This window comes from Coregonus lavaretus (assembly GCF_964263955.1).
Source record: "Coregonus lavaretus genome assembly, chromosome: 4".
NCBI lineage: Eukaryota > Metazoa > Chordata > Actinopteri > Salmoniformes > Salmonidae > Coregonus > Coregonus lavaretus.
The window spans coordinates 51,292,388-51,304,072 of record NC_139991.1 but is presented as its reverse complement, the minus strand read 5'-3'; positions in this window follow the sequence as shown (position 1 = coordinate 51,304,072).

Below are 11,685 nucleotides of genomic sequence, written 5' to 3'. Positions count from 1 at the left end.
CAAAATAGTCCAAATTGGTGAAGTGAGATGAAAAAAATTACTTGTTTCAAAAAATTCTCAAAAATAAATAACGGAAAAGTGGTACGTGTATGTATTCACCCCCTTTGCTATGAAGCCCCTAAATAAGATCTGGCGCAACCAATTACCTTCAGAAGTAACATAATTAGTTAAATAAAGTCCACCTGTGTGCAATCTAAGTGTCACATGATCTCAGTATACATACACCTGTTCTGAAAGGCCCCAGAGTCTGCAACACCACTAAGCAAGGGGCATCACCAAGCAAACGGCACCATGAAGACCAAGGAGCTCTCCAAACAGGTCAGGGACAAAGTTGTGGAGAAGTACAGATCAGGGTTGGGTTTAAAAAAAATATCTGAAACTTTGAACATCCCATTAAATCCATTATTAAAAAATGGAAAGAATATGGCACCACAACAAACCTGCCAAGAGAGAGCCACCCACCAAAACTCACGGACCAGGCAAGGAGGGCATTAATTAGAGAGGCAACAAAGAGACCAAAGATAACCCTGAAGGAGCTGCAAAAATCCACAGCGGAGATTGGAGTATCTGTCCATAGGACCACTTTAAGCCGTACACTCCACAGAGCTGGGCTTTACGGAAGAGTGGCCAGAAAAAGCCATTGCTTGAAGAAAAAAATAAGCATACACGTTTGGTGTTCGCCAAAAGGGTATGTGGGAAACTCCCCAAACATGGAAGAAGGTACTCTGGTCAGATGAGACTACAATTGAGCTTTTTGACCATCAAGGAAAACGCTATGTCTGGCACAAACCCAACACCTCTCATCACCCCGAGAACACCATCCCCATAGTGAAGCATGGTGGTGGCAGCATCATGCTGTGGGGATGTTTTTCATCAGCAGGGACTGGGAAACTGGTCAGAATTGAAGGAATGATGGATGGCGCTAAATACAGGGAAATTCTTGAGGGAAACCTATTTCAGTCTTCCAGAGATTTGAGACTGGGACGGAGGTTCACCTTCCAGCAGGACAATGACCCTAAGCATACTGCTAAAGCAACACTCTAGTGGTGTAAGGGGAAACATTTAAATGTCTTGGAATGGCCTAGTCAAAGCCCAGACCTCAATCCAATTGAGAATCTGTGGTATGACTTAAAGATTGCTGTACACCAGCGGAATCCATCCAACTTGAAGGAGCTGAATCACTTTTGCCTTGAGGAATGGGCAACAATCCCAGTGGATGGATGTACCAAGCTTATAGAGACATACCCCAAGAGACTTGCAGCTGTAATTGCTGCAAAAGGTGTCTCTACAAAGTATTGACTTTGTGGGGGTGAATAGTTATGCTCGCTCAGGTTTTCTGTTTTTTGTCTTATTTCTTGTTTGTTTCACAAGAAACAATATTTTGCATCTTCAAAGTGGTAGGCATGTTGTGTAAATCAAATGATACAAACACCCAAAAAATCAATTTTAATTCCAGGTTGTAAGGCAACAAAATAGGAAAAATGCCAAGGGGGGTGAATACTTTCGCAAGCCACTGTATAGTCCATGATGCATTCTATTCTATTCTATTCTAAACTTCAGTGTGCATTTGTGTGCATGTGTACATCATGTTTCAATAAACTGGGTTTTAATGGATACAGTGAGATCTGTTTCGATTAATATTCAATGAATGAGTCAATGGTGGGAATAGAAAGCAACAAGTCCAAGAATTAATAGTACGAAACTGCTAATCTTGACAGTTTCACTATCAGTAACAGATAAGAGATATTGAGCAGAAAAACTGTTTGATACATTGCCTATGCTTGAGCTTATCTCTGTGAAAGGATGCAGCTTCCAACAGAGTTATTATTACCTCATCGCTACCGGATGTAGCCTGCATAAAGAGAACGATACACGCAATTTGTTATCACCTTTCTGCCTCAATGTCGTTACACCACAGAGTAGCAGCCTAAGATTATGAGCAACTTTTTTTTTCTGTAAGCCGTTTTAGTCATTTTCCACCATATAAGGTCCTTCCGCTGAGCCATAGCCCCTTTACATGGACAACCAAATGGACACCCACATGAACTCTACTGTAAAACCATTATTTGTCCTAATTATGAAATTAGTCGGGAGAGGAAATGAATGGGCATGAATCAGCCGTGATGTCAGAGATTCAGACCTACAATCTGATCGTTACCCAAACAGCCATCCTCACAGCGTAATTTCTAGTGTTGATTCAGGAGTTAAATTAACTCTGTAATTGTTAAATTAACAATCATTGGTGTAAAATAACCCTAGTGTTGGTGTTAATAACCAGAGTTAAACCAAAACCACGCCCTGCATTCTCATATATCCCAGCATGCTCTATTGCAGGTTGATTTTTAGAATTGTTTGTTTTGTGTACATTGATAGATTAATTATTATTTTGCTACTCAAATATAAATAAAACTATTCCAATCTGTTACTTTGACTTATTGCACATTTTACATTATTTAGCAGACGCTCTTATCCAGAGCGACTTACAGTTATTGAGTGCATACATACTTTTTATTTTATATACTGGCTCCCTGTGGGAATCAAACCCACAACCCTGGCGTTGCAAACGCCATGCTCTACCAACTGAGCTACATCCCTGCCGGCCATTCCCTCCCCTGGGAACCAGGATCTCTAGGGGTACAGCTAGCAATGTGATGCAGTGCCTTAGACCACTGCGCCACTCGGGAGTTCCCATTAATGAAATGGTTGCTCCAGTATAGATATTTTAGTTAGTGTCATATCTTAATCTACCAATTCTGAATGCAGGTTGTGGGTGAATGAAAATTCCAAATGTTGGATATGCCCACTCTGGCTGGATTCCAATAGAAATTACACTTCACTCACTTTGCAAGCCAGAAAAATGTGACATGCAGGCCTGATGTGGCCTGTAAACCATGAGTTTCAGGCCGCTGTATTAGGGTAAAACTAGGCCCTCTAAATAAGGCCTTATTAAATAAGTATTTTATTGTCTTAATTAATTACATTTTAATTATAACATATTTGCTTAGGTTCTCACTTAGTGAAGGCCACAGGACTGAAAATGAATGAATGCAACAAACATGGGCTCTATTTAAACTATATCGCTGAAGCGTTAAAGATTGTGCGATAGAAAGCTAAAGATCATTTCAATTGAGCCGACATATGCAGCGTTTACCGTGAATGCAGTCTCTGCTAACGTGGGAACAAAGCCTTTAAATTTCAATCATGCTGTAACGCTGAACTTCTGCAAAATGGATTGAATAGAGCCCTATGTCTCTGTCACTAGCAAATACAGTCATGGGTGGTAACTCTAAAATTCACTCGAAAGGCAAGGCACTCTGGGAAATATGCAAATAAGGCTTTACACTAAGCAGCATATTAATTTAACACTGAAAAGTGTGGACCCATACAGACACTGGAACAGTGTTAAATGTAACACATCAGGGAATTTGCTGTGTAGTATCAACACAACACTCTGAAGAGGGGCTGCAGAAGCACGTACAACACAGGAGCAGCCCAGAAATGGCATCGCAGCTACGGGCCCAACACAACATAATGACGGCAGCAGGAGCCAATGCTTACTTGCACTTCAGGGAAAACAAACTTTTACTCACTCCTAATCATGTGTTTTCTTTTGCATTGGATAGCGTACACGAACAGAAGCAAAGTATGTTGCCATATACAGTATATAGCTTTGCCTACTGGGATGCCTTGCATATTATATTACGGTGACTTATTGGTGCTTTTTTGACTGCAAATCATGTGAAACTATTCTAATTAAGGGCTCTGTAGGAAACAACTTGACTCAGAGTTGTGTAGGTCCAAAACCAGGGAGAGGATAAAAGTACTGTAATGCTCTTTCCAAATAATTTCATGTTGAAATTTCATTTCATTTCAATTTCATGTTGAGTATTTCCGTTGAAGCGCATTGGCTTTGTATGAAATCAGGTCGGCGTCCTTGGAGAATCTCATCTTCCTGTCTGTTAAATACACAAGATGAGGACATCATCAAACCTTGATGATTGCTCACAGCCCTTAGCTATGGCACTCAGCACTCTTCGCTTTATGAAAAGCAATCCACACATGTATGACTTTCATGTGATGTCAAACTTTATTTTGTCCTCTTTTCTCTTTCTCTCCTTTAACCACTTTTACATTTTTCCTTGGTATTAGCTACAGCATCCAAACCCAAGACCTCATCACCAGCGGTGTCAGCCAAAGGGTATAAGAGGATGGGGGAAATTAAGGAAGTAGTAATGGAACCCAGAACCATGGCAACTATACTCCCTTATATAAATAGTTTGCTGGAATTGTTTTGAAGAGTGAAATAAAGGCCATTGGTTGTGCCAATGGAGAGAAGGGCTGTGTATTACAATACTTTGATGTGACACACTGATACTTCACAGATTCTGCCATGAGGTCTCTGATGTGGCTGGGTTAGTGAATGAAGCATGGGAACTGAGCGAGAGGAACATTACACTGTTTCAAAATAGGCAGTGGAAGAAAGAGTGACATGCTCCATCTGTCCCTCTCATTCATTGGTTCTCTCTGGTTTTTGTCTCTCTCATTTGTTTTCCCAGGTCCTCTGTAAATCCTACCTTTGGTGCTCTGTGTGTTATGGATACATAGTGTAGAGTGAGAGGGGATCGCTATGAGTGGCTTTTCTAAGACTGAGGGGAATCATAGTGCAGCAGGAAAAAACACTGAACAGCCTTTGAACATATGCCATTGTGGATTGTTTGCCATTAGGAAAGCTGGAATCCAAAACATGGACAAATTTGGCAATTTGATGCATTTGGAATAACAAACTGAGTGCGCTTGGAAAGAAGGCCCTTTTACAAGGGCATACAAAAGTAGTATGTGTGCGTTAATGTGTGTGTGTGTGTGTGTGTGTGTGTGTGTGTGTGTGTGTGTGTGTACAGTCTTGTATTCATATACAGTACAGTGACCTTTGTTAATGTCCATTAATACACAACAAGTACATTCACACTCATGCAGCCAAGCGCGCACACACACACATACACACACACAAACACCAGGGTTGGGCTCAATTCAATTGAAATTTGAATTGAATTGGCCTCACCCCACAGGATGTAGAATTTGAATTTAAGTTTGAGTGACGGGAAGTAGAATTTAATTCAGTGCAATTCAAAGAAATTCTACTCAATAATAGTTTCATTGAATCTGACACTTCCAGATACCAAAGAATAAATCACTTTTCTCTGGAAACAATGTCCATATACTCTTTTAACCTTAGTACTTAGAATAGGCAATTATATTTCCACCTCATTTGTTTGGCTTCTTTTTGAAGGCCTCAGAGTTGAATTGAGGGTTAAACTAATGCCTTCTGGGAAAAGTAGTATTTCCCCGATATTGCAGAAAATTGAACTGATTAATTTAATATCGTCCAAAAAGTTATACTTTTGACTCATCTGTCCATAGATCATTCTTCCAAGAGTCTTGCCGATCATCCAGGTGCTTCCAGGTGCTTTTTGGCAAACTTGAGTCAACTTTTTAGACGAGATGGGTCCTATTATGTCTGGCGAAAACCAAACACTGCATTCCACAGTAAGAACATCATACCAATGGTCAAGCATGGTGGTGGTAGTGTGATGGTTTGGGAATGCTTTGCTGCCTCAGGACCTGGACGACTTGTCATAATAAAAGGATCCATGAATTCTGCTCTGTATCAGAGAATTCTACAGGAGAATGTCAGGCCATCCGTCTGTGAGCTGAAGCTGAAGCGCAGCTGGGTCATGCAGCAAGACAATGATCCAAAGCACACAATCAAGTATACATGAAAATGGTTAAAAAACTAATGAAAACTTTTGGAATGGCCTAGACAAAGTCCAGACCTAATCACAATTGAGATGTTGTGGCAGGACGTGAAATGAGCAGTTCATGCTTGAAAACCCACAAATGTCGCTGAGTTAAAGCAGTTCTGCATGCAAGAGTGGGCCAAAATTCCTCAACAGCGATGTGAGAGACTGATCAACAACTACAGGAAGCATTTGGTTGCAGTCATTGCAGCTAAAGGTGGCACAACCAATTATTGAGTGTAAGGGGGCAATTACTTTTTCACACAGGGAAATTTTGTGTTGCATAACTTTGTTAATTAAATACATAAAATAAGTATCCATTTGTTTTGTTATTTGTAAACTCAGGTTCCCTTTATCTAATATTAGGATTTGGTTGAAAATCTGATAACATTCAGTATAAAAAATATGCAAAAATAGAGAAAATCAGAAAGGGGGCAAATACTTTTTCACAGCACTGTATTTGTATAAAGTACAATTATATAGAGTAGAAGAGGCATTTGAATTTCACTGAATTCAAATATATTTCCTTTCATTCAAATTCAAATTGCTATTCTGTATCCTGTTTACTACTTCAATATTTTTATGGCATGATGAATTCAGCAATCACTCAGGTTAATGACAGTAATTGTCAGAGCAATATGACACTTCATACAGAAGAGCCCATAACTAGCTATGACAGCCTGTTTTTCTCTCTCAACAGATGTTTCTTGCAGCACATCCCAGCTGTCATGTGTTTACACACACTTAATTATGCCAGGGCACGTATAGCGTACAACACACACAGAACACAGTTCAACAAGGGACAACTTATCTAAAATCTGAAATTGTAGTAAATTAAACATGAATTATATAGTGGTTTTTGGTAAATGATAAACAATGGTGAAATATTGATTTGATTTAAATTAAATATAAATACATCTCAGATCTGGTGACATGAAATTAGGAAAACTAAGATTTAACTAAGAAGAGGCATCACGTGCAGCTAAACTCATGAAGGAAAATTCACATTTCACACAAGTCTATTTAAGGAGCAGAGTAGAGTTGATTTATTAATTTCCTGAAATGTTTCCCTGGCCAGAGGAAAGCACACCCCAAAAGGTCTTTCTCTCTCTCTCTCTCTCTCTCTCTCTCTCTCTCTCTCTCTCTCTCTCTCTCTCTCTCTCTCTCTCTCTCTCTCTCTCTCTCTCTCTCTCTCTCTCTCTCTCTCTCTCTCTCTCTCTCTCTCACTCACTCACTCACTCACTCACTCACTCACTCACTCACTCACTCACTCACTCACTCACTCACTCACTCACCATTATGTGGAATATGGAATGTGGAATGTTCACCCATTTTTAGGATCATGATGTGCAGTATGATCGACATGACACAATGAGCTATGATTTACAACCGGTGCTTTTACAATAGTTACAGGCAAAGTGATCTCAAGTTGTTGTAGCTGAGACACAGGAATAGGAAGTGTAAATCTGTGTGACAGGACCTATTCACTGTCAGGCATACCACGTCCATCTGAAAGGTAGCATTATGTTCTGAGAATAGCCTCACTGGTGCTAATTACAGGTACCTTGTTATTGTACAGCCGGAAGAAAGAGAACTCAGGGAGAGAGGACAGAATTCATGAAGAACTACAAGCCATATACAATATATTTATATCTCTTCTTCCTACTCATCTTTTAAATCCAATTATGTCTTGCTACCTTTCTCAGGGGAAGAAGCTATAGGAAAAAACGAAGGAACATCTGCTACTGTTTTGTGGCTGGTTCGTCTGACGTCGGCCCCTTGAGCCTCGGTAATGCTGTGCAACCGTACCCCATCACACCATGGACTTCTATATCATCTACCTGTGAGTGGGAGACAAACACGGAAACATACAGACACAAATAGGACCTACTGAAAAAAGCCTACATATCCCTCCGTGTCTGAAGCACCTCTTGATACATGCCCTACAACGGTGCCCTTTGATATCTACACCCCGGTAATGATTTATCTCTCTTCACCCAAGTTTCTACTTCAGTTGTCTCACTGGTGGTGAGTCAGACATGACCAAGTGAGCCCAGTTCCACCTCCACAAATGTCAAACTTCTGCAGTCTACTACTCTGCCCTCAGCGGACACTTTCATTCTCGACAGAGATAATTGTATTCTCTGTCTGTTCGAGATGGTGGCTGATAAATTGAATGTTAAATGTTATTCCTGCATGACAACGTGGGGATGTTATTTCCTGTAGTGTGGGTTAGGCCTGTGCGTCACAGCACCATAAGATGGATGAACTCACTGCTGTATAGTAGACAACGACCATAAATATACAGTACAGCTGTTCATGTGAATAAGGTTAAATAAGGTCTTTAAGTGGAGGGTCTGACTGTTGCATCACTAAGGATGTTGGATAGGACAATTACATGACGTTCCATACAGTACCTCTGCTCAGTGTATTTTCAGGAGTTAAATACAGAAGCTACTTCTTAGAGTTACCGTAAAAATACGTATTGTCTTACACGTCCAGATAATAAGCCCTTGATGGACTTTGAATGGTGTAGTACAAAGCCTCACCAGCCACTAACTAGCATTTCAATGGGACTCCTCAGCACTTCAGCCCTCTTCACTGTCCCCACTCCCCTGAGCGTACATTGTCTACGGGTGAATCAATTTCAACATCCATGTCCCTCCAAGTCTATTCCGGGGTTGCGTCGTGCTCTTTGAAATTCAGGTTAACCAATAGAAAATAAATAAACACCTATTGCTACTATGACATGTCAACGTCTGGAATATAAGTATATGTGTGTTCTTCTCTGTGTAGCTGGGCAGCCAAGCATTTAGTCCCCTCTCTGACCCACCAACTACCAATCAATAGGAGTTTACTCATGGATTAGATGTACTGTACCACATCTGCAGGTGGTTATTGCAGATGAATGAACTCACTTGCCCCCACCCTACCTATCTGGGCCACTCGGTTATGTAACCAGAGAACACTAGCCCTTCTCCATCCGCTCTGTTTGTCTTCCATCTCTCCCTCTCTCTTTCCCCTCTCTTTTCTGATATCTTACTGAGTCAGTGTACACATCATGCACCTTTGTGCTCACAGTACATCTTAGACGGTGAGACAGAGACGTTGTAGCATTTTGTCTGCCCTCAATACCCACTGTGTGAAGAGGAGAAAGGCAAAGGGAGGGAGGCAGGCAGGCGGTGCAAACATACAAAGTCAACCAGGAAGGAACATCTGAGTCAGTAATAGCAGTTCATAGAGATAGAGGACTCATCTTTATATCTGTTCCGTTATAGCATCTGTGAAAGCATTGGCATAGGAATTCCCACCCAGTTAAATACTCAGACTATTTTAAAATGGCGGAAGCATGGTGGATGACCTCTATAGAGCACCACAGTGGAGGTGTCATAATACCCATAAAACCTAGAGGTCAAACAGGGAAATGGTTCAAATAGTTTTTCCACCATTCATTTTTCCCATAGGGAATTTTAGAAACACTTAAAATAAGGGCTGTGTTTCGTGTAGACTTAACCTGGTGTGACATCTTGATAACCATGTAAATCTCTCTCGGACAAGGGGACTTTTATCAACATATTCGGCTATATTTACCCTCAGATTCGAAAATGCTAATTAACATCAAAGTAGACATCATGCAAGACTACAAATCACTGTTCTTAATCTCTAGCTGACACCTTTTCTAACAGGTATTGTGTCAATTTAAAACTTGCACAAGACAGTTCACAGAATTGTCAATTTAAAGAAATGTAGCCAATTTATTCATTACTAAATTTAGCTAACATCCAGAGATTCGGCATTCTCGTCCAGATCGTGATGGCATTTGTAGTTTTATGGGTATTATGACTCCATGGTGTTGCCCATGCTATTATGACCTTTTGGCCACTAGAGGCCTCTATCATTCTTTATGTAGCAGACCTAGCCATGGGGCATGCTGGGTAATTAGCATTGATTGTCACATGTTGTTGGAGTGTTTAAGGGAGATATCAAGGGGCCTCAAGAGGATGAAATCTACTTCAAAAACCCACAGATATGTTCAACCTCGAGAAGTTACTTGACACTTTTCCGCGGAGAGCCAGTGTGAGTGCAGGTTTTTGTTCTAACCCAACAGTAATACAGAACAGAGGATAGCACATGTCTCTGGGTGTAGTTACAGTAAGTATCATTATTTCAGTAAGTGTCTTTAACATGTTCCCGGTGGCGTGTATTCATGGATGCCAAAAATGTATATTTCGTCTCTCTGTGGTTCATAATTTTCATTCAATTCGCAGGAGGCTGAATGTATCTCACAGGAGAAAGCATCCGAGCGAGCGAAACAGTGCCCCTCTGTCTCTCTACGTGTAGGCCATCTATCTGATGCTGTCTCGTCCAAACGAGTATGACATTGTTGCCGTCCGTAGCATTGAAGCCAAGGGAAGCCAGCAAGCATCTGGCCTCCCTTGACAAAAAAAGTATAAACAATTAACCAATCAGCTAAACTGAGCGAGCTCAACTGTGAATGGTCCTGGTGCACCAAAACAAAGTGTCAAGGAAGCCAGCTTGGATTTGGTGTCACTCCTATCAAATACCACTGAGAGCATACGTCATTGACAGAAAAACTTGAATTGTTGCATCTCGTTGTTTTGTTGTCCTCCGGTGGCTATCTAGCCAGCTAGCTAAAATGTGCCCTTTCCTAAATTAGCAATGGATGGAGATAGGGAATTGGACTTGTGTTTTTACTTAATTCTCCGTACTGGCCAATGATTATAACGGCTTTTCTGATCCAACCATTAATTCATACATTGTTGTGCCCCTGGCCTGAGAGGATGGAAGTTCAATATGTAGGTAGATGTAGAAGGCTAATGTTAACTAGCTAACGTTGCTGCTGAATGGAAGTTAGGCTAGTGAGCAAGCATTTTAGACAGGTAACCTAGGACAACAAAAAATAAAAGCGTGTACTGTATGACAGAATGATAGACCGTTTCATCAACATGAAAGAGAGGAGGATGGCATTGGAGTTTCTCTACAAGTAGGGTGAGCCAACATGTTTTTCTACTTGGCTTCACCAGTGATTTTACCCACACACCGCTACTGCATGTTCCACTTCATTCCGTTTGATATGCTCTTCACTTGTTTTTCTGTTAGATAATATGAAGGGCTGCTAGTCATCTACAGTGAACGAAAAAAGTATTTGATCCCCTGCTGATTTTGTACGTTTGCCCACTGACAAAGAAATTATCAGTCTATAATTTTAATGGTAGGTGTATTTGAACAGTGAGAGACAGAATAACAACAACAAAAAAACAGAAAAACGCATGTCAAAAATGTTATAAATTGATTTGCATTTTAATGAGGGAAATAAGTATTTGACCCCCTCTCAATCAGAAAGATTTCTGGCTCCCAGGTGTCTTTTATACAGGTAACGAGCTGAGATTAGGGAGTGCTCCTAATCTCAGCTTGTTACCTGTATAAAATACACCTGTCCACAGAAGCAATCAATCAATCAGATTCCAAACTCTCCACCATGGCCAAGACCAAAGAGCTCTCCAAGGATGTCAGGGACAAGATTGTAGACCTAAACAAGGCTGGAATGGGCTACAAGACCATCATCAAGCAGCTTGGTGAGAAGGTGACAACAGTTGGTGCGATTATTCGCAAATAGAAGAAACACAAAAGAACTGTCAATCTCCCTCGGCCTGGGGCTCCATGCAAGATCTCACCTCGTAGAGTTGCAATGATCATGAGAGCGGTCAACCCAGAACTACACGGGAGGATCTTGTCAATGATTTCAAGGCAGCTGGGACCATAGTCACCAAGAAAACAATTGGTAACACACTACGCCGTGAAGGACTGAAATCCTGCAGCGCCTGCAAGGTCCCCCTGCTCAAGAAAGCACATACAGTGGAGGAAAAAA